Below are 27,987 nucleotides of genomic sequence, written 5' to 3' on the forward strand. Positions count from 1 at the left end.
ACCCCACACCCCTCACTGTAACACTGATATACCCCACAACCCTCACTGTAACACTGATATACCCCACACCCCTCACTGTAACACTCTGATATACACCACACCCCTCACTGTAACACACTGATATACCCCACAGCCCTCACTGTAACACTCTGATATACCCCACACCCCTCACTGTAACACACTGATATACCCCACACCCCTCACTGTAACACTGATATACCCCACAGCCCTCACTGTAACACTCTGATATACACCACACCCCTCACTGTAACACACTGATATACCCCACACCCCTCACTGTAACACTCTGATATACACCACACCCCTCACTGTAACACACTGATATACCCCACACCCCTCACTGTAACACTGATATACCCCACAACCCTCACTGTAACACTGATATACCCCACACCCCTCACTGTAACACACTGATATACACCACACCCCTCACTGTAACACTCTGATATACCCCACACCCCTCACTGTAACACTCTGATATACCCCACACCCCTCACTGTAACACACTGATATACCCCACAGCCCTCACTGTAACACTCTGATATACCCCACACCCCTCACTGTAACACACTGATGTACCCCGCACCTCTCACTGTAACACTGATATACCCACACCGCTCACTGTAACACTCTGATATACCACACACCCCTCACTGTAACACTCTGATATACCCCAGACCCTTCACTGTAACACTCTGATACACCCCACACCCCTCACTGTAACACTCTGATATACCCCACACCACTCACTGTAACACTAATATAGCCCTCACCCCTCACTGTCACACTGATATACCCCACACCCCTCACTGTAACACGCTGATATACCCCACACCACTCACTGTAACACTCTGATATACCCCACACCCCTCACCGTAAAACTCTGATATACCCCACACCCCTCACTGTAACACTCTGATACACCCCACACCCCTCACTGTAAAACTGTGATATACCCCACAACCCTCACTGTAACACTCTGATATACCCCACACCCCTCACTGCAACACACTGATATACACCACACCCCTCACTGTAACACTCTGATATACCCCACACACCTCACTGTAAAACTGTGATATACCCCACACCCCTCACTGCAACACACTGATATACACCACACCCCTCACTGTAACACTCTGATATACCCCACACCCCTCACTGTAAAACTGATATACCCCACACCCCTCACTCTAACACGCTGATATACCCCACACCCCTCACTGTAACACTCTGATATACCCCACACACCTCACTGTAACACTGATATACCCCACACCCTTCACTGTAACACTGATATACACCACACCCCTCACTGCAACACTCTGATATACACCACACCCCTCACTGTAACACTGATATACCCCACGCCCCTCACTGTAACACACTGATATACCCCACACCCCTCACTGTAACACTGATATACCCCACACCCCTCACTGTAACACTGATATACCGCACACCCCTCACTGTAACACGCTGATATACCCCACACCCCTCACTGTAACACTCCGATATACCCAACACCCCTCACTGTAACACTCTGATACACCCCACACCCATCACTGTAAAACTGTGATATACCCCACACCCATCACTGTAACACTCTGATATACACCACACCCCTCACTGCAACACACTGATATACACCACACCCCTCATTGTAACACTCTGATATACCCCACACCCCTCACTGTAACACTGATATACCCCAAACCCCTCACTCTAACACACTGATATACCCCACACCCCTCACTGTAACACTCTGATATACCGCACACCCCTCACTGTAACACTTATATACCCCACACCCCTCACTGAAACACTGATATTCCCCACACCCCTCAGTGTAACACTCTGATATACCCCACACCCCTCACTGTAACACTCTGATATACCTCACACCCCTCACTGTAACACACTGATATACCCCACACCACTCACTGTAACACTGATATACCCCACACCGCTCACTGTAACACTCTGATATACCACACACCCCTCACTGTAACACTCTGATATACCCCAGACCCCTCACTGTAACACTCTGATACACCCCACACCCCTCACTGTAACACTCTGATATACCCCACACCACTCACTGTAACACTGATATACCCCACACCCCTCACTGTAACACTGATATACCCCACACCCCTCACTGTAACACGCTGATATACCCCACACCCCTCACTGTAACACTCTGATATACCCCACACCACTCACTGTAACACTCTGATATACCCCACACCCCTCACTGTAATACTCTGATACACCCCACACCCCTCACTGTAATAATCTGATATACCCCACACACCTCACTGTAAAACTGTGATATACCCCACACCCCTCACTGCAACACACTGATATACACCACACCCCTCACTGTAACACTCTGATATACCCCACACCCCTCACTGTAAAACTGATATACCCCACACCCCTCACTCTAACACGCTGATATACCCCACACCCCTCACTGTAACACTCTGATATACCCCACACCCCTCACTGTAACACTGATATACCCCACACCCCTCACTGTAACACTGATATACACCACACCCCTCACTGTAACACTCTGATATACACCACACCCCTCACTGTAACACTGATATACCCCACACCCCTCACCGTAACACACTGATATACCCCACACCCTTCACTGTAACACACTGATATACCCCACACCCCTCACTGTAACACTCTGATATACCCCACCCCCCTCATTGTAACACTGATATACCCCACACCCCTCAGTGTAACACTCTGATATGCACCACACCCCTCACTGTAACATGCTGATATACCCCACAGCCCTCACTGTAACACTCTGATATACCCCACACCCCTCACTGTAACACACTGATATACCCCACACCTCTCACAGTAACACTGATATACCCCACACCGCTTACTGTAACACTCTGATATACCACACACCCCTCACTGTAACACTCTGATATACCCCAGACCCCTCACTTTAACACTCTGATATACCCACACCACTCACTGTAACACTGATATACCCCACACCCCTCACTGTAACACTGATATACCCCACACCCCACACTGTAACACGCTGATATACCCCACACACCTCACTGTAAAACTCTGATATACCCGACACACCTCACTGTAACACTCTGATATACCCCACACCCCTCACTGTAACACTCTGATACACCCCACACCCATCACTGTAAAACTGTGATATACCCCACACCCCTCACTGTAACACTCTGATATACCCCACACCCCTCACTGCAACACACTGATATACACCACACCCCTCACTGTAACACTCTGATATACCCCACACCTCTCACTGTAACACTGATATACCCCACACCCCTCACTGTAACACTGTGATATACACCACACCCCTCACTGCAACACACTGATATACACCACACCCCTCACTGTAACACTCTGATATACCCCACACCCCTCACTGTAACACTGATATACCCCACACCCCTCACTGTAACACTGATATAGCCCACACCCCTCACTGTAACACTCTGATATTCCCCACACCCCTCACTGTAACACACTGATATACCCCACAGCCCTCACTGTAACACTCTGATATACCCCACACCCCTCACTGTAACACACTGATGTACCTCACACCCCTCACTGTAACACTGATATACCCCACACCGCTCACTGTAACACTCTGATATACCACACACCCCGCACTGTAACACTCTGATATACCCCACACCCCTCACTGTAACACTCTGATATACCCCAGACCCTTCACTGTAACACTCTGATATACCCCACACCCCTCACTGTAACACTCTGATATACCCCACACCCCTCACTGTAACACTCTGATATACCCCACACCCCTCACTGTAACACTCTGATATACCCCACACCACTCACTGTAACACTGATATAGCCCACACCCCTCACTGTAACACTGACAGACCCCACACCCCTCACTGTAACACGCTGATATACCCCACACCCCTCACTGTAACACTCTGATATACCCCACAGCCCTCACTGTAACACTGATATACCCCACACCCCTCACTGTAACACTCTGATATACCCCACACCCCTCACTGTAATACTGTGATATACCCCACACCTCTCACTGTAACACTCTGATATAACCCACACCCCTCACTGCAACACACTGATATACACCACACCCCTCACTGTAACACTCTGATATACCCCACACACCTCACTGTAACACTGATATACCCCACACCCCTCACTGTAACACTGATATACCCCACACACCTCACTGTTACACTCTCATATACCCCACACCCCTCACTGTAACACTGATATACCCCACACCCCTCACTGTAACACACTGATATACCCCACACCCCTCACTGTAACACTGATATACCCCACACCCCTCACTGTAACACTCTGATATACCCCACACCCCTCACTGTAACACTCTGACATACCCCACACCCCTCACTGTAACACTGATATACCCCACACCCCTCACTGTAACACTGATATACCTAACACCCCTCACTGTAACACTGATATACCCCACACCCCTCACTGTAACACTCCGATATACCCCACACCCCTCACTGTAACACACTGATAAACCCCACACCCCTCACTGTAACACACTGATATACCCCACACACCTCACTGTAACACTGATATACCCCACACCCCTCACTGTAACACTGATATACCCCACACCACTCACGGTAACACTGATATACCCCACACCCCTCACTGTAACACTGATATACCCCACACCCCTCACTGTAACACTGATATACCCCACACCCCTCACTGTAACACTGATATACCCCACACCCCTCACTGTAACACTCTGATATACCCCACAGCCCTCACTGTAACACTGATATACCCCACACCCCTCACTGTAACACTCTGATATACCCCACACCCCTCACTGTAATACTGGTATATCCCACACCCCTCACTGTAACACTGATATACCCCACACCCCTCACTGTAACACTCTGATATACCCCACACCCCTCACTGTAACACTGATATACCCCACACCCCTCACTGTAACACTGATATACCCCACACCCCTCTCTGTAACATTCTGATATACCCCACACCCCTCACTGTAACACTGATACACCCCACACCTCTCACAGTAACACTGATATGCCCCACACCCCTCACTTTAACACTGATATACCCCACACCCCTCACTGTAACACTGATATAACCCACACCCCTCACTGTAACACTGATATACCCCACACCCCTCACTGTAACACTCTGATACACCCCACACCCCTCACTGTAACACTGATATAACGCACACCCCTCACTGTAACACTCTGATATACCCCACACCCCTCACTGTAACACTGATATACCCCACACCCCTCACTGTAACACTGATATACCCCACACCCCTCCCTCACTGTAACACTGATATACCCCACACCCCTCACTGTAACACTGATATACCCCACACCCCTCACTGTAACACTGATATACCCCACACCCCTCACTGTAACAATCTGATATACCCCACACCCCTCACTGTAACACTCTGATATGCCCCACACCCCTCACTGTAACACTGATATACCCCACACCCCTCACTGTTTACACTGATATACCCCACACCCCTCACTGTAACACTCTGATATACCCCACACCCCTCACTGTAACACTGATATACCACACACCCCGCACTGTAACACTCTGATATACCCCACACCCCTCACTGTAACACTCTGATATACCCCAGACCCTTCACTGTAACACTCTGATATACCCCACACCCCTCACTGTAACACTCTGATATACCCCACACCCCTCACTGTAACACTCTGATATACCCCACACCCCTCACTGTAACACTCTGATATACCCCACACCACTCACTGTAACACTGATATAGCCCACACCCCTCACTGTAACACTGACAGACCCCACACCCCTCACTGTAACACGCTGATATACCCCACACCCCTCACTGTAACACTCTGATATACCCCACAGCCCTCACTGTAACACTGATATACCCCACATCCCTCACTGTAACACTCTGATATACCCCACACCCCTCACTGTAATACTGTGATATACCCCACACCCCTCACTGTAACACTCTGATATAACCCACACCCCTCACTGCAACACACTGATATACACCACACCCCTCACTGTAACACTCTGATATACCCCACACACCTCACTGTAACACTGATATACCCCACACCCCTCACTGTAACACTGATATACCCCACACACCTCACTGTTACACTCTCATATACCCCACACCCCTCACTGTAACACTGATATACCCCACACCCCTCACTGTAACACACTGATATACCCCACACCCCTCACTGTAACACTGATATACCCCACACCCCTCACTGTAACACTCTGATATACCCCACACCCCTCACTGTAACACTCTGACACACCCCACACCCCTCACTGTAACACTGATATACCCCACACCCCTCACTGTAACACTGATATACCTAACACCCCTCACTGTAACACTGATATACCCCACACCCCTCACTGTAACACTCCGATATACCCCACACCCCTCACTGTAACACACTGATAAACCCCACACCCCTCACTGTAACACACTGATATACCCCACACACCTCACTGTAACACTGATATACCCCACACCCCTCACTGTAACACTGATATACCCCACTCCCCTCACGGTAACACTGATATACCCCACACCCCTCACTGTAACACTGATATACCCCACACCCCTCACTGTAACACTGATATACCCCACACCCCTCACTGTAACACTGATATACCCCACACCCCTCACTGTAACACTCTGATATACCCCACAGCCCTCACTGTAACACTGATATACCCCACACCCCTCACTGTAACACTCTGATATACCCCACACCCCTCACTGTAATACTGGTATATCCCACACCCCTCACTGTAACACTGATATACCCCACACCCCTCACTGTAACACTCTGATATACCCCACACCCCTCACTGTAACACTGATATACCCCACACCCCTCACTGTAACACTGATATACCCCACACCCCTCTCTGTAACATTCTGATATACCCCACACCCCTCACTGTAACACTGATACACCCCACACCTCTCACAGTAACACTGATATGCCCCACACCCCTCACTTTAACACTGATATACCCCACACCCCTCACTGTAACACTGATATACCCCACACCCCTCACTGTAACACTGATATACCCCACACCCCTCACTGTAACACTCTGATACACCCCACACCCCTCACTGTAACACTGATATAACGCACACCCCTCACTGTAACACTCTAATATACCCCACACCCCTCACTGTAACACTGATATACCCCACACCCCTCACTGTAACACTGATATACCCCACACCCCTCCCTCACTGTAACACTGATATACCCCACACCCCTCACTGTAACACTGATATACCCCACACCCCTCACTGTAACACTGATATACCCCACACCCCTCACTGTAACAATCTGATATACCCCACACCCCTCACTGTAACACTCTGATATGCCCCACACCCCTCACTGTAACACTGATATACCCCACACCCCTCACTGTTTACACTGATATACCCCACACCCCTCACTGTAACACTCTGATATACCCCACACCCCTCACTGTAACACTGATATACCCCACACCCCTCACTGTTTACACTGATATACCCCACACCCCTCACTGTAACACTGATATACCCCACACCCCTCACTGTAACACACTGATATATCCAACAGCCCTCACTGTAACACTGATATACCCCATACCTCTCATTGTAACACTGATATACCCCACACCGCTCAGTGTAACACTCTGATATGCACCACACCCCTCACTGTAACATGCTGATATACCCCACAGCCCTCACTGTAACACTCTGATATACCCCACACCCCTCACAGTAACACTGATATACCCCACACCGGTTACTGTAACACTCTGATATACCACACACCCCTCACTGTAACACTCTGATATACCCCAGACCCCTCACTGTAACACTCTGATACACCCCACACCCCTCACTGTAACACTCTGATATACCCCACACCACTCACTGTAACACTGATATACCCCACACCCCTCACTTTAACACTGATATACCCCACACCCCACACTGTAACACGCTGATATACCCCACACACCTCACTGTAACACTCTGATATACTCCACACCCCTCACTGCAACACACTGATATACACCACACCCCTCACTGTAACACTCTGATATAACCCACACACCTCACTGTAAAATTGTGATATACACCACACCCCTCACTGCAACACACTGATATACACCACACCCCTCACTGTAACACTCTGATATATCCCACACCCCTCACTGTAACACTGATATACCCCACAACCCTCACTGTAACACACTGATATACCCCACAGCCCTCAATGTAACACTCTGATATACCCCACACCCCTCACTGTAACACACTGATGTACCCCACACCCCTCACTGTAATACTGATATACCCCACACCGCTCACTGTAACACTCTGATATACCACACACCCCTCACTGTAACACTCTGATATACCCCAGACCCTTCACTGTAACACTCTGATACACCCCACACCCCTCACTGTAACACTCTGATATACCCCACACCACTCACTGTAACACTGATATAGCCCACACCCCTCACTGTAACACTGATATACCCCACACCCCTCACTGTAACACGCTGATATACCCCACACCCCTCACTGTAACACTCTGATATACCCCACACCCCTCACTGTAACACTCTGATATACCCCACACACCTCACTGTAAAACTGTGATATACACCACACCCCTCACTGCAACACACTGATATACACCACACCCCTCACTGCAACACTCTGATATACCCCACACCCCTCACTGTAACACTGATATACCCCACAACCCTCACTGTAACACTCTGATATACCCCACACCCCTCACTGTAACACACTGATATACCCCACACCCCTCACTGTAACACACTGATGTACCCCACACCTCTCACTGTAACACTGATATACCCCACACCGCTCACTGTAACACTCTGATATACCACACACCCCTCACTGTAACACTCTGATATACCCCAGACCCTTCACTGTAACACTCTGATACACCCCACATCCCTCACTGTAACACTCTGATATACCCCACACCACTCACTGTAACACTAATATAGCCCTCACCCCTCACTGTCACACTGATATACCCCACACCCCTCACTGTAACACGCTGATATACCCCACACCACTCACTGTAACACTCTGATATACCCCACACCCCTCACCGTAAAACTCTGATATACCCCACACCCCTCACTGTAACACTCTGATACACCCCACACCCCTCACTGTAAAACTGTGATATACCCCACACCCCTCACTGTAACACTCTGATATACCCCACACCCCTCACTGCAACACACTGATATACACCACACCCTTCACTGTAACACTCTGATATACCCCACACACCTCACTGTAAAACTGTGATATACCCCACACCCCTCACTGCAACACACTGATATACACCACACCCCTCACTGTAACACTCTGATATACCCCACACCCCTCACTGTAAAACTGATATACCCCACACCCCTCACTCTAACACGCTGATATACCCCACACCCCTCACTGTAACACTCTGATATACCCCACACACCTCACTGTAACACTGATATACCCCACACCCTTCACTGTAACACTGATATACACCACACCCCTCACTGCAACACTCTGATATACACCACACCCCTCACTGTAACACTGATATACCCCACGCCCCTCACTGTAACACACTGATATACCCCACACCCCTCACTGTAACACTGATATACCCCACACCCCTCACTGTAACACTGATATACCCCACACCCCTCACTGTAACACGCTGATATACCCCACACCCCTCACTGTAACACTCCGATATACCCAACACCCCTCACTGTAACACTCTGATACACCCCACACCCATCACTGTAAAACTGTGATATACCCCACACCCATCACTGTAACACTCTGAGATACCCCACACCCCTCACTGCAACACACTGATATACAGCACACCCCTCACTGTAAAACTCTGATATACCCCATACACCTCACTGTAAAACTGTGATATACACCACACCCCTCACTGCAACACACTGATATACACCACACCCCTCATTGTAACACTCTGATATACCCCACACCCCTCACTGTAACACTGATATACCCCAAACCCCTCACTCTAACACACTGATATACCCCACACCCCTCACTGTAACACTCTGATATACCGCGCACCCCTCACTGTAACACTTATATACCCCACACCCCTCACTGAAACACTGATATTCCCCACACCCCTCAGTGAAACACTCTGATATACCCCACACCCCTCACTGTAACACTCTGATATACCTCACACCCCTCACTGTAACACACTGATATACCCCACACCACTCACTGTAACACTGATATACCCCACACCGCTCACTGTAACACTCTGATATACCACACACCCGTCACTGTAACACTCTGATATACCCCAGACCCCTCACTGTAACACTCTGATACACCCCACACCCCTCACTGTAACACTCTGATATACCCCACACCACTCACTGTAACACTGATATACCCCACACCCCTCACTGTAACACTGATATACCCCACACCCCTCACAGTAACACGCTGATATACCCCACACCCCTCACTGTAACACTCTGATATACCCCACACCACTCACTGTAACACTCTGATATACCCCACACCCCTCACTGTAATACTCTGATACACCCCACACCCCTCACTGTAATAATCTGATATACCCCACACACCTCACTGTAAAACTGTGATATACCCCACACCCCTCACTGCAACACACTGATATACACCACACCCCTCACTGTAACACTCTGATATACCCCACACCCCTCACTGTAAAACTGATATACCCCACACCCCTCACTCTAACACGCTGATATACCCCACACCCCTCACTGTAACACTCTGATATACCCCACACCCCTCACTGTAACACTGATATACCCCACACCCCTCACTGTAACACTGATATACACCACACCCCTCACTGTAACACTCTGATATACACCACACCCCTCACTGTAACACTGATATACCCCACACCCCTCACTGTAACACACTGATATACCCCACACCCTTCACTGTAACAAACTGATATACCCCACACCCCTCACTGTAACACTCTGATATACCCCACCCCCCTCATTGTAACACTGATATACCCCACACCCCTCAGTGTAACACTCTGATATGCACCACACCCCTCACTGTAACATGCTGATATACCCCACAGCCCTCACTGTAACACTCTGATATACCCCACACCCCTCACTGTAACACACTGATATACCCCACACCTCTCACAGTAACACTGATATACCCCACACCGCTTACTGTAACACTCTGATATACCACACACCCCTCACTGTAACACTCTGATATACCCCAGACCCCTCACTTTAACACTCTGATACACCCCACACCGCTCACTGTAACACTCTGATATACCCACACCACTCACTGTAACACTGATATACCCCACACCCCTCACTGTAACACTGATATACCCCACACCCCACACTGTAACACGCTGATATACCCCACACACCTCACTGTAAAACTCTGATATACCCCACACACCTCACTGTAACACTCTGATATACCCCACACCCCTCACTGTAACACTCTGATACACCCCACACCCATCACTGTAAAACTGTGATATACCCCACACCCCTCACTGTAACACTCTGATATACCCCACACCCCTCACTGTAACACTCTGATATACCCCACACCCCTCACTGCAACACACTGATATACACCACACCCCTCACTGTAACACTCTGATATACCCCACACACCTCACTGTAAAACTGTGATATACACCACACCCCTCACTGCAACACTCTGATATACCCCACACCCCTCACTGTAACACTCTGATATACACCACACCCCTCACTGTAACACTCTGATATACCCCACACCCCTCACTGTAACACTCTGATATACCCCACACCCCTCACTGTAACACTCTGATATACCCCACACCCCTCACTGTAACACTCTGATATACCCCACACCCCTCACTGTAACACACTGATGAACCCCACACCCCTCACTGTAACACACTGATGTACCCCACACCCCTCACTGTAACACTCTGATATACCCCAGACCCTTCACTGTAACACTCTGATACACCCCACACCCATCACTGTAAAACTGTGATATACCCCACACCCCTCACTGTAACACTCTGATATACCACACACCCCGCACTGTAACACTCTGATATACCCCAGACCCTTCACTGTAACACTCTGATACACCCCACACCCCTCACTGTAACACTCTGATATACCCCACACCACTCACTGTAACACTGATATAGCCCACACCCCTCACTGTAACACGCTGATATACCCCACACCCCTCACTGTAACACTCTGATATACCCCACACCCCTCACTGTAACACTCTGATATACCCCACACCCCTCACTGTAACACTCTGATATACCCCACACCCCTCACTGTAAAACTGTGATACACCCCACACCCCTCACTGTAAAACTGTGATATACCCCACACCCCTCACTGTAACACTCTGATATAACCCACACCCCTCACTGCAACACACTGATATACACCACACCCCTCACTGTAACACTCTGATATACCCCACACACCTCACTGTAAAACTGTGATATACCCCACAACCCTCACTGCAACGCACTGATATACACCACACCCCTCACTGTAACACTCTGATGTACCCCACACCCCTCACTGTAAAACTGATATACCCCACACCCCTCACTCTAACACGCTAATATACCCCACACCCCTCACTGTAACACTCTGATATACCCCACACACCTCACTGTAACACTGATATACCCCACACCCTTCACTGTAACACTGATATACACCATACCCCTCACTGTAACACTCTGATATACACCACACCCCTCACTGTAACACGCTGATACACCCCACACCCCTCACTGTAACACACTGATATACCCCACACACCTCACTGTAACACTGATATACCCCACACCCTTCACTGTAACACTGATATACACCACACCCCTCACTGTAACACTCTGATATACCCCACACCCCTCACTGTAACACGCTGATACACCCCACACCCCTCACTGTAACACACTGATATACCCCACACACCTCACTGTAACACTGATATACCCCACACCCTTCACTGTAACACTGATATACACCACACCCCTCACTGTAACACTCTGATATACACCACACCCCTCACTGTAACACTGATATACCCCACGCCCCTCACTGTAAAACACTGATATACCCCACACCCCTCACTGCAACACACTGATATACACCACACCCCTCACTGTAACACACTGATATACCCCACACACCTCACTGTAACACTGATATACACCACACCCCTCACTGTAATACTCTGATACACCCCACACACCTCACTGTAAAACTGTGATATACCCCACACCCCTCACTGTAACACTCTGATATACCCCACACCCCTCACTGCAACACACTGATATACACCACACCCCTCACTGTAACACTCTGATATACCCCACACACCTCACTGTAAAACTGTGATATACCCCACACCCCTCACTGCAACACACTGATATACACCACACCCCTCACTGTAACACTCTGATATACCCCACACCCCTCACTGTAAAACTGATACAACCCACACCCCTCACTCTAACACGCTGATATACCCCACACCCCTCACTGTAACACTCTGATATACCCCACACCCCTCACTGTAACACTGATATACCCCACACCCCTCACTGTAACACTGATATACACCACACCCCTCACTGTAACACTCTGATATACACCACACCCCTCACTGTAACACTGATATACCCCACGCCCCTCACTGTAACACACTGATATACCCCACACCCCTCACTGTAACACTGATATACGCCACACCCCTCACTGTAACACTGATATACCCCACACCCCTCACTGTAACACACTGATATACCCCACACCCCTCACAGTAACACTCTGATATACCCCACACCCCTCACTGTAACACGCTGATACACCCCACACCCCTCACTGTAACACACTGATATACCCCGCACCCCTCACTGTAACACACTGATATACACCACACCCCTCACTGTAACACACTGATATACCCCACGCCCCTCATTGTAACACACTGATACACCCCACACCCCTCACTGTAACACTCTGATATACCCCAAACCCCTCACTGTAACACTGATACACCCCACACCCCTCTCTGTAATACTCTGATATACACCACACCCCTCACTGTAACACTCTGATATACCCCACACCCCTCACTGTAACACACTAATATACCCCACACCCCTCACTTTAACACTGATATACCCCACACCCCTCACTGTAACACTCTGATATACCCCACACCCCTCACTGTAACACACTGATATACCCCACACCCCTCACTGTAACACTCTGAAATACCCACACCCCTCACTGTAACACTGATATACCCCAAACCCCTCACTCTAACACGCTGATATACCCCACACCCCTCACTGTAACACTCTGATATACCCCACACCCCTCACTGTAACACTGATATACCCCACACCCCTCAGTGTAACACGCTGATATACCCCACAGCCCTCACTGTAAAACTCTGATATACCCCACACCCCTCACTGTAACACACTGATATACCCCACACCACTCACTGTAACACTGATATACCCCACACCGCTCACTGTAACACTCTGATATACCACACATCCCTCACTGTAACACTCTGATATACCCCAGACCCCTCACTGTAACAATAATACAATACAATACAAATTGCTTTATTGGCATGATAAGGTACATCTTATGTTGCCAAAGCATCAAAATACATTTATGGTTGAACACATAAACGCGGTTCCATTCATACAGTGTATAAACAGGTATATCCCTGAGTTTATAAATATATTTTCGCCTTGTTTATATGTACTCTTGTCTTAGTTTACTGGTTGTCCCTCTGTTCATGGCAAGCTGTAACATAGTGTGCCGCCAGTGTTACACAGCTTCTCTCCTCCCCCAGTAGGAATGGGAGTTTTTGGTTGTCAGTCAGATTTCTGAATTCAGGGCATATTTGTGAGAATTTTTGATCGAAATTCTCTCTGATGCCCTGATATTTTCCACAGGCTGTGAGGAAGTGCATCTCTGTCTCAACTACTCCCTGACTGCAGTGAGAGCATATCCTGTCTTCTCTTGGCAGCCTGGTCTGCCTGTGTCTGCCTTTTTCGATCGCTAGGCTATGTTCGCTAAGTCTGTACCTTGTCAAGGTTCTTCTCAGTTTGTTATCCTTTACCATGGTCAGGTAATCAGCTATGTTGTATTGTCTGTTTAGGGCCAAGTAGCAATTGAGTTTGCTTTGGGTTTTTGTTGTTTCTGCCCAATATGACAGATATTTTTCCTTTTGCTTAGCGACGATTGTGTTGGGTCGAATTCTTTGTGTTACCCTGTCACTGTCCTGGGGCTGGTTATTGTTAGTATTGTTATTAGTTACTTTATTGACTCCCAGGATTAGTTGACTGAGGGTATTCTTCTTTATGGTCAGCTCTTGGCATTTCAGGGCGTCGTAGTGATAGCATTGGGGGTTGCTCATTTGTAGGTGATTCCAAAATTTGGTGGCTCTTTTTTGGATACACCCCACACTCCTCACTGTAACACTGATATACCCCACACCCCTCACTGTAACACTGATATACCCCACACCCCTCACTGTAACACTGATATACCCCACACCCCTCACTGTAACACGCTGATATACCCCACACCCCTCACTGTAACACTCTGATATACCCCACACCCCTCACTGTAACACTCTGATATACCCCACACCCCTCACTGTAATACTCTGATACACCCCACACCCGTCACTGTAAAACTGTGATATACCCCACACCCCTCACTGTAACACTCTGATATACCCCACACCCCTCACTGCAACACACTGATATACACCACACCCCTCACTGTAACACTCTGATATACCCCACACACCTCACTGTAAAACTGTGATATACCCCACACCCCTCACTGCAACACACTGATATACACCACATCCCTCACTGTAACACTCTGATATACACCACACCCCTCACTGTAACACTGATATACCCCACGCCCCTCACTGTAACGCACTGATATACCCCACACCCCTCACTCTAACATGCTGATATTCCCCACACCCCTCACTGTAACACTCTGATATACCCCACACCCCTCACTGTAACACTGATATACACCACACCCCTCACTGTAACACTCTGATATACACCACACCCCTCACTGTAACACTGATATACCCCACGCCCCTCACTGTAACACACTGATATACCCCACACCCCTCACTGTAACACTGATATACGCCACACCCCTCACTGTAACACTGATATACCCCACACCCCTCACTGTAACACACTGATATACCCCACACCCTTCACTGTAACACACTGATATACCCCAAACCCCTCACTGTAACACTCTGACATACCCCACACCCCTCACTGTAACATGCTGATACACCCCACACCCCTCACTGTAACACACTGATATACCCCACACCCCTCACTGTAACACACTGATATACACCACACCCCTCACTGTAACACACTGATATACCCCACACCCCTCATTGTAACACACTGATACACCCCACACCCCTCACTGTAACACTCTGATATACCCCAAACCCCTCACTGTAACACTGATATACCCCACACCCCTCACTGTAAAACTCTGATATACACCACACCCCTCACTATAACACTCTGATATACCCCAAACCCCTCACTGCAACACACTGATATACCCCACACCCCTCCCTGTAACACACTGATATACCCCACACCCCTCACAGTAACACTCTGAAATACACCACACCCCTCACTGTAACACTCTGATATACACCACACCCCTCACTGTAACACTCTGATATACCCCACACCCCTCACTGTAACACACAAATATACCCCACACACCTCACTTTAACACTGATATACCCCACACCCCTCACTGTAACACTCTGACATACCCCACACCCCTCACTGTAACACACTGATATACCCCACACCCCTCACTGTAACACTGATATACCCCACACCCCTCACTGTAACACGCTGATATACCCCACACCCCTCACTGTAACACTCTGATATACCCCACACCCCTCACTGTAACACTCTGATATACCCCACACCCCTCACTGTAATACTCTGATACACCCCACACCCGTCACTGTAAAACTGTGATATACCCCACACCCCTCACTGTAACACTCTGATATACCCCACACCCCTCACTGCAACACACTGATATACACCACACCCCTCACTGTAACACTCTGATATACCCCACACACCTCACTGTAAAACTGTGATATACCCCACACCCCTCACTGCAACACACTGATATACACCACATCCCTCACTGTAACACTCTGATATACACCACACCCCTCACTGTAACACTGATATACCCCACGCCCCTCACTGTAACGCACTGATATACCCCACACCCCTCACTCTAACATGCTGATATTCCCCACACCCCTCACTGTAACACTCTGATATACCCCACACCCCTCACTGTAACACTGATATACACCACACCCCTCACTGTAACACTCTGATATACACCACACCCCTCACTGTAACACTGATATACCCCACGCCCCTCACTGTAACACACTGATATACCCCACACCCCTCACTGTAACACTGATATACGCCACACCCCTCACTGTAACACTGATATACCCCACACCCCTCACTGTAACACACTGATATACCCCACACCCTTCACTGTAACACACTGATATACCCCAAACCCCTCACTGTAACACTCTGACATACCCCACACCCCTCACTGTAACATGCTGATACACCCCACACCCCTCACTGTAACACACTGATATACCCCACACCCCTCACTGTAACACACTGATATACACCACACCCCTCACTGTAACACACTGATATACCCCACACCCCTCATTGTAACACACTGATACACCCCACACCCCTCACTGTAACACTCTGATATACCCCAAACCCCTCACTGTAACACTGATATACCCCACACCCCTCACTGTAAAACTCTGATATACACCACACCCCTCACTATAACACTCTGATATACCCCAAACCCCTCACTGCAACACACTGATATACCCCACACCCCTCCCTGTAACACACTGATATACCCCACACCCCTCACAGTAACACTCTGAAATACACCACACCCCTCACTGTAACACTCTGATATACACCACACCCCTCACTGTAACACTCTGATATACCCCACACCCCTCACTGTAACACACAAATATACCCCACACACCTCACTTTAACACTGATATACCCCACACCCCTCACTGTAACACTCTGACATACCCCACACCCCTCACTGTAACACACTGATATACCCCACACCCCTCACTGTAACACTCTGAAATACTCACGCCCCTCACTATAACACTGATATACCCCACACCCCTCACTATAACACACTGATATACTCCACACCCCTCACTGTAACACACTGATATACCCCACACCCCTCACTGTAACACTCTGATATACCCCACACCCCTCACTGTAACACTCTGATATACCCCACACCCCTCACTTTAACACACTGATATACCCCACACCCCTCACTGTAACACACTGATATACCCCACACCCCTCACTATAACACACTGATATACCCCACACGCCTCACTGTAACACTCTGCTATACCCCACACTCCTCACTGTAACACTCTGCTATACCCCACACTCCTCACTGTAACACTCTGCTATACCCCACACCCCTCACTTTAACACTCTGATATACCCCACACCCCTCACTGTAACACTCTGATATACCCCACACCCCTCACTGTAACACTGTGATATAGCACACACCCCTCACTGTAACACTCTGATATACCCCACACCCCTCACTGTAACACACTTATATACCCCACACACCTCACTGTAACACTCTGATATACTGCACATCCCTCACTGTAACACTCTGTCACACCCGACTGTGTGGCTGTTAATGGTTCCAACACCATCATCAAGTTTGCAGATGACACCACGGTAGTCGGCCAGATCACCAACAATGATGAGTCAGCCTACAGGGAGGAGGTCCAGCATCTCGTGAAGTGGTGCGCCGACAACAACCTGGCCCTTAACACCAAGAAAACAAAGGAAATAATCGTGGACTTCAGGAAGTCCAAAGGCGGAAGTCACACCCCCATCCACATCAATGGGGCGGAGGTGGAAAGGGTGGCCAGCTTTAAGTTCCTCGGAGTCCACATCACGGAAGACCTCTCCTGGTCCCTCAACACCTCCTCTCTGGTGAAGAAGGCCCAGCAGAGCCTATATTTCTTGAGGAGGCTGAAGGGATGTAATCTGTCACCCCCGATCCTCTCTAACTTCTACCACTGCACTATAGAGAGCATCCTGACAAACGGTATCATGGTATGGTGCGGCAGCTGTAGCTCCCATGACCGGAAAGCCCTGCAGCGGGTAGTCAAAACTGCCCAACGCATTACTGGCACCCGGCTACCGACCATAGAACATATATATCAGAAACGCTGGCTAGGGAGGGCACGGTCCATCATCAAAGACACTACCCACCCCAGCCACAGTCTGTTCGCCCTCCTACCATCTGGAAGACGCTACAGATGCATTCGCACCCGTACGACCAGATTTAGGAACAGCTTCTTTCCCAGGGCTGTCATCCTACTGAACTCCACAAATAAACACTAAAGCCTGCACATCTGCCGATGCACTTTATTATGGTCATATTTATGCTAATATATATGTACAAATGTATGTTGAAATGTTTAAGTGTCTAATGCAAATTGTACACTCTCGGGAGCCACAAGCCTACATTTCGTTGTACTGCACTTGTGCACTAACAATGACAATAAAAGTTGATTTGATTTGATTTGATTTTGACCCCTCACTGTAACACACTGATATAACCCACACCCCTCACTGTAACACTGATATACCCCACACCCCTCACTGTAACACTCTGATATACCCCACACCCCTCACTGTAACACTGATATACCCCACACCCCTCACTGTAACACTCTGATATACCCCACACCCCTCACTGTAACACGCTGATATACCCCACACCCCTCACTGTAACACTCTGATATACCCCACACCCCTCACTGTAACACACTGATATACCCCACACCCCTCACTGTAACACAGATATACACCACACCCCTCCCTGTAACACGCTGATATACCCCACACCCCTCACTGTAACACACTGATATACCCCACACCCCTCACTGTAACACTCTGATATAACCCACACCCCTCACTGTAACACAGATATACACCACACCCCTCACTGTAACACTCTGATATACCCCACACCCCTCACTGTAACACTGATATACCCCACACCCCTCACTGTAACACTCTGATATAACCCACACCCCTCACTGTAACACAGATATACCCCACACCCCTCACTGTAACACTCTGATATACCCCACACCCCTCACTGCAACACTGATATACCCCACACCCCTCACTGCAACACTGATATACCCCACACCCCTCACTGTAACACTCTGATATACCCCACACCCCTCACTGTAACACAGGTATACCCCACACCCCTCCCTGTAACACACTGATATGCCCCACACCCCTCACTGCAACACTGATATACCCCACACCCCTCCCTGTAACACAGATATACCCCACACCCCTCACTGTAACACAGGTATACCCCACACCCCTCCCTGTAACACAGATATACCCCACACACCTCCCTGTAACACACTGATATACCCCACACCCCTCACTGTAACACAGGTATACACCACACCCCTCCCTGTAACACTCTGATATACCCCACACCCCTCACTGCAACACTGATATACCCCACACCCCTCACTGTAACACAGATATACCCCACACCCCTCACTGTAACACTCTGATATACCCCACACCCCTCACTGTAACACAGATATACACCACACCCCTCCCTGTAACACACTGATATACCCCACACCCCTCACTGTAACACAGATATACCCCACACCCCTCCCTGTAACACTCTGATATACCCCACACCCCTCACTGTAACACACTGATATAACCCACACCCCTCACTGTAACACTCTGATATACACCACACCCCTCACTGTAACACACTGATATACCCCACACCCCTCACTGTAACACAGATATATCCCACACCCCTCACTGTAACACTCTGAAATACCCCACACCCCTCACTGTAACACTGATATACCCCACACCCCTCACAGTAACACTCTGAAATACTCCACACCCCTCACTGTAACACAGATATACCCCAGACCCCTCACTGTAACACTCTGAAATACCCCACACCCCTCAACGTAACACTCTGATATACACCACACCCCTCACTGTAACACACTGATATACCCCACACCGCTCACTGTAACACTCTGATATACACCACACCCCTCACTGTAACACACTGATATACCCCACACCCCTCACTGTAACACACTGATATACCCCACACCCCTCACTGTAACACTGATATACACCACACCCCTCACTGTAACACTCTGATATACCCCACACCCCTCACTGTAACACTGATATACCCCACACCCCTCACTGTAACACACTGATATACCCCACACCCCTCACTGTAACACTGATATACCCCACAGCCCTCACTTTAACATTGATATACCCCACACCCCTCACTGTTACACTCTGATATATCCAAAACCCCTCACTGCAACACTCTGATATACCCCACACCCCTCACTGTAACACTCTGATATACCTCACACTCCTCACTGTAACACTCTGATAAACCACACATACCTCACATTAAAATACTGATATACCCCACACCCCTCACTGTAACACACTGATATACCCCACACCCCTCACTGTAGCAGTCTGATATACCCCACTCCCCTCACTGTAACACACTGAAATACCACACACCCCTCTCTGAAACACTCTGATATACACCAAACACCTCACTGTAACACTCTGATATACCCCACACCCCTCACTGTAACACTCTGAAATACCACACACCCCTCACTGTAACACTCTGATATAACCCACACCCCTCACTGTAACACTGATATACCCCACACCGCTCACTGTAACACTATGATATACCCCTCACCCCTCACTGTCAAACTCTGATATAACCCACACCCCTCACTGTAACACTGATATTCCCCACACCCCTCACTGTAGCACTCTGATATACCCCACACCCCTCACTGTAACACTCTGATATACCCCACACCCCTCACTGTAACACTCTGATATAACCCACACCCCTCACTGTAACACTCTGATATACACCACACCCCTCACTGTAAAACTCTGATATACCCCACTCCCCTCACTGTAACACTCTGATATACCCCACACCCCTCACTGTAACACTGATATACCCCACACCCCTCCCTGTAACACTCTGATATACCCCACACCCCTCACTGTAACACTGATATACCCCACACCCCTCATTGTAACACTGATATACCCCACACCCCTCACTGTAACACTCTGATATACCCAACACCCCTCACTGTAGCACTCTGATATACCCCACACCCCTCACTGTAACACTCTGATATACCCCACACCCCTCACCGTAACACTCTGATATACCTCACACCCCTCACTGTAACACTCTGATATACCCCACACCCCTCACTGTAACACTGATATACCCCACACCACTCACTGTAACACTCTGATATACCCCACACCCCTCACTGTAACACTCTGATATACCCCACACCCCTCACTGTAAAACTCTGATATACCCCATACCCCTACTATAACACTGATATACCCCACACCCCTCACTGTAACACTCTGATATACCCCATACCCCTACTATAACACTGATATACCCCACACCCATCACTAACACTCTGATATACCCCACACCCCTCACTGTAACACACTGATATACCCCACACCCCTCACTGTAACACTCTGATATACCCCACACCCCTCACTGTAACACTCTGATATACCCCACACCACTCACTGTAACACTCTGATATACCCCACACCCCTCACTGTAACACTCTGATATACCCCACACCACTCACTGTAACACTCTGATATACCCCACACCCCTCACTGTAACACTCTGATATACCCCACACCCCTCACTGTAACACTCTGATATACCCCATACCCCTACTATAACACTGATATACCCCACACCCCTCACTGTAACACTCTGATATACCCCATACCCCTACTATAACACTGATATACCCCACACCCATCACTAACACTCTGATATACCCCACACCCCTCACTGTAACATTCTGATATACCCCACACCCCTCACTGTAACACACTGATATACCCCACACCCCTCACTGTAACATTCTGATATACCCCACACCCCTCACTGTAACACACTGATAATACCCCACACCCCTCACTGTAACACTCTGATATACCCCACACCCCTCACTGTAACACACTGATAATACCCCACACCCCTCACTGTAACACTGATATACCCCACACCCCTCACTGTAACACACTGATATACCCCACAGCCCTCACTGTAACACTGATATACCCCACACCCCTCACTGTATTACTCTGATATAACACACACGCCTCACTGTAACACTGATATACCCCAGACCCCTCACTGTAACACTCTGATATACCCCACACCCCTCACTGTAACACTGATATACCCCACACGCCTCACTGTAACACACTGATATACCCCACAACCCTCACTGTAACACTCTGACATACCCCACACCCCTCACTGTAACACTCTGATATACCCCACACCCCTCACTGTAACACTCTGATATACCCCACACCCCTCACTGTAGCACTCTGATATACTCCACACCCCTCACTGTAACACTCTGATATACCCCACACCCCTCACTGTAACACTCTGATATACCCCACACCCCTCACTATAACACTCTGATATACCCCACAACCCTCACTGTAACACACTGATATACCCCACACCCCACACTGTAACACTCTGATACACCCAACACCCCTCACTGTAACACTCTGATATACTCCACACCCCTCACTATAACACTCTGATATACCCCACACCCCTCACTGTAACACTCTGATATACCCCACACCCCTCACTGTAACACACTGATATACCCCACACCCCACACTGTAACACTCTGATATACCCCACACCCCTCACTGTAACACTGTGATACACCCCACACCCCTCACTGTAACACTCTGATATACCCCACACCCCTCACTGTAACACTCTGATACACCCAACACCCCTCACTGTAACACTCTGATATACTCCACACCCCTCACTGTAACACTCTGATATACCCCACACCCCTCACTGTAACACTGTGATACACCCCACACCCCTCACTGTAACACTCTGATATACCCCACACCCCTCACTGTAACACTCTGATAAACCCCACACCCCACACTGTAACACTCTGATATACCCCACACCCCTCACTGTAACATTCTGATATACCCCACACCCCTCACTGTAACACTCTGATATACCCCACACCCCTCACTGTAACACATTGATATACGCCACACCTCTCACTGTAACACTGATATCCCCCACACCCCTCACTGTAACACTCTGATATACCCCACACCCCTCGCTGTAACACTCTGATATACCCCACACCCCTCACTGTAACACTGATAAAGCCCACACCCCTCACTGTAACACTGATATACCCCACACCCCTCACTGTAACACACTGATAAACCCCACAACCCTCACTGTAACACTGATAAAGCCCACACCCCTCACTGTAACACTGATATACCCCACATCCCTCACTGTAACACTGATATACCCCACACCCCTCACTGTAACACTGATATACCCCACACCCCTCACTGTAACACTCTGATTTACCCCACGCCACTCACTGTAACACTCTGATATACCCCACATCCCTCACTTTAACACTCTGTTATACCCCACATCCCTCACTGTAACACTGTAACTGCTCCTCCGACAGTGCCCACTCCCTCAGTACTGCCACTCCGACAGTGCAGCGCTCCCTCAGTACTGCCCCTCCGACAGTGCAGCGCTTCCCTCAGGACTGCCCCTCCGACAGTGCAGCGCTCCCTGAGTACTGCCCCTCCGACAGTGCAGCGCTCCCTCAGTACTGCCCCTCCTACATTGCGGCGCTCCCTCAGCACTGTCCCTCCGACAGTGCAGCGCTCCCTCAGTACTGCCCCTCCGACAGTCCAGCGCTCCCTCAGTACTGACCCTCTGACAGTGCAGCGCTCCCTCAGTACTGCCCCTCCGAAAGTGCGGCGCTCCCTCAGTACTGCCCCTCCAAAAGTGCAGCGCTCCCTCAGTACTGCCCCTCCGACAGTACAGCGCTCCCTCAGTACTGCCCCTCCGACAGTGCAGCGCTCCCTCAGTACTGCCCCTCGACAGTGCGGCGCTCCCTCAGTACCACCCCTCCGACAGTGCAGCGCTCCCTTAGTACTGCCTTCCGACAGTGCAGCGCTCCCTCACTACTGCCCCTCCGACAGTGCAGCGCTCCCTCAGTACTGCCCCTCTGACAGTGCAGCGCTCCCTCAGTACTGACCCTCTGACAGTGCAGCGCTCCCTCAGTACTGCCCCTCCGACAGTGCAGCGCTCCCTCAGTACTGCCCCTCGACAGTGCGGCGCTCCCTCTGTACTGCCCCTCGACAGTGCGGCGCTCCCTCAGTACTGCCCCCCGACAGTTCGGCTGATCTTCTGCTGAAACCCTCATTGATGCCTTTGCTTCCTCTAGACTTGACTATTCCAATGCTCTCCTGAGCGGCCTCCCATCTTCCAGCTCGTCCGACACTCCGCTGCCCATGTCCTAACACGTACCAAGTCCCGGTCTCCCAGCTGACCTACATTGGCACTCGGTTAGGCAACGCCACGAGTTGAGAATTCTCGTCCTCCGCCAGTGTTCGGCCTGGATTCTGGGGTCAAGCCTGGTGTGTGGGGCTCGAATCCACGACCTTGGCAACAGCAGCTATACATCGGGCCTTTAATGCACTGAAAAAACTGAGAGCGAGGCTAACGGACTGAAGCAAGCCTGGGATTTATCGATACAGCACCAACCCCGGCCTGTGCTGTGTTAACTGCTCTCACCCAATGTCGGACTGAGCGCCTCCTCACACATATCAGGAAAGGCCCAGGCCCCATTCCCGGCCTGTGCTGAGTTAGCCTGATCTCACACCCGGTGTGGGACTGAGCCCCACACACACACAGAGCAGGAAAGTCCCAGGCTCCATTCCCGGCCTGTGCTGAGTTAGCCTGATCTCACACCCGGTGTGGGACTGAGCCCCACACACACAGAGCAGGAAAGGCCCAGGCTCCATCCCCGGCCTGTGCTGAGTTAGCCTGATCTCACACCCGGTGTGGGACTGAGCCCCACACACACACAGAGCAGGAAAGACCCAGGCTCCATCCCCGGCCTGTGCTGAGTTAGCCTGATCTCACACCCGGTGTGGGACTGAGCCACACACACACAGAGCAGGAAAGACCCAGGCTCCATTCCCGGCCTGTGCTGAGTTAGCCTGATCTCACACCCGGTGTGGGGACTGAGCCCCACACACAGAGCAGGAAAGGCCCAGGCTCCATTCCCGGCCTGTGCTGAGTTAGCCTGATCTCACACCCGGTGTGGGGACTGAGCCCCTCACACACAGAGCAGGAAAGGCCCAGGCTCCATTCCCGGCCTGTGCTGAGTTAGCCTGATCTCACACCCGGTGTGGGACTGAGCCCCACACACACACAGGGCAGGAAAGACCCAGGCTCCATCCCCGGCCTGTGCTGAGTTAGCCTGATCTCACACCCGGTGTGGGACTGAGCCCCACACACACACAGGGCAGGAAAGGCCCAGGCTCCATTCCCGGCCTGTGCTGAGTTAGCCTGATCTCACACCCGGTGTGGGACTGAGCCCCACACACAGAGCAGGAAAGACCCAGGCTCCATTCCCGGCCTGTGCTGAGTTAGCCTGATCTCACACCCGGTGTGGGGACTGAGCCCCACACACACAGAGCAGGAAAGACCCAGGCTCCATCCCCGGCCTGTTGCCATGTCAGCCTGATCCTGCCCGGTCTGTGTTCACGTGCAAGCTGTGGTGCAGCCTGAAAACCCGACGATCTGTTTTTGAATCTGGATTTGCCTGCCCGCAATTTGCCTGTGAAGTGATTTGACTATTCGGGGGCCGTTCTGCTCTGTGGTGGTGGAGTTGGGTTAACCCTTTTCCGCCCTCTGTCCCTCCGTCCCACCGACCAACGGGCTGGTCCTCTCACTCTCTGGTCCAGCGGCACGGGGTTAATACCAGCAGGAGCTCTGGGCGGAGCCGCCCGGTAACAGCGGAGGAGCCTGCGATTCGCTCCCTCATTCCCCGGGCTGTCGTCCTCAGTTCCATCACCACTGTAAACCCCCGAGGGATCAGATCCCACACAGGTTCGTCTCTCCATCTGTGTGTGTGTGTCTCTCTCTCCGTATCACTCGTTCTCTCGACGTGTCTCTCCCTCACTCTGTCTCTCCCTCGCTCCATGTCGTTCTCCCTCCCTCTCTCATTTTCTCTCCCTCTCTCCATGTCTTTCCCTTTCTACCTCTCTCTCCCACTCTCTGTGTTGCTCTCACTCTCCTTCCCTCTCTCTGTTTTACTCTCTCTCGTTTCTCTCCCTCTCTGAGTCTCTCTCTGTCTCCTTATCCTTTTCCATGTCTCTCTCTCTCTCCTGCTCTCGCTCCACATCTCTCTCTCTCCCTCTCTCTCTCCCTCTCTCTCTCCGTCTCTCCGTGTCTCGCTCCCACTCT

At 50.0% G+C, this 27,987-nt stretch overlaps 1 protein-coding gene across 1 annotated transcript in view; it reads left to right on the forward strand.

Annotated features, from left to right (window-relative positions):
* The window catches only part of LOC147091225 (guanine nucleotide-binding protein G(I)/G(S)/G(T) subunit beta-3-like), a 129,698-nt gene that overhangs the window by 37,237 nt on the left and 64,474 nt on the right, over positions 1–27,987 (forward strand). The window lies entirely within an intron of this gene.

The sequence above is a fragment of the Somniosus microcephalus genome, unplaced genomic scaffold (assembly GCF_052327205.1).
Source record: "Somniosus microcephalus isolate GS21.2 unplaced genomic scaffold, FLI_Smic_1.0 unresolved_chr3, whole genome shotgun sequence".
Taxonomy (NCBI): Eukaryota; Metazoa; Chordata; class Chondrichthyes; order Squaliformes; family Somniosidae; genus Somniosus; species Somniosus microcephalus.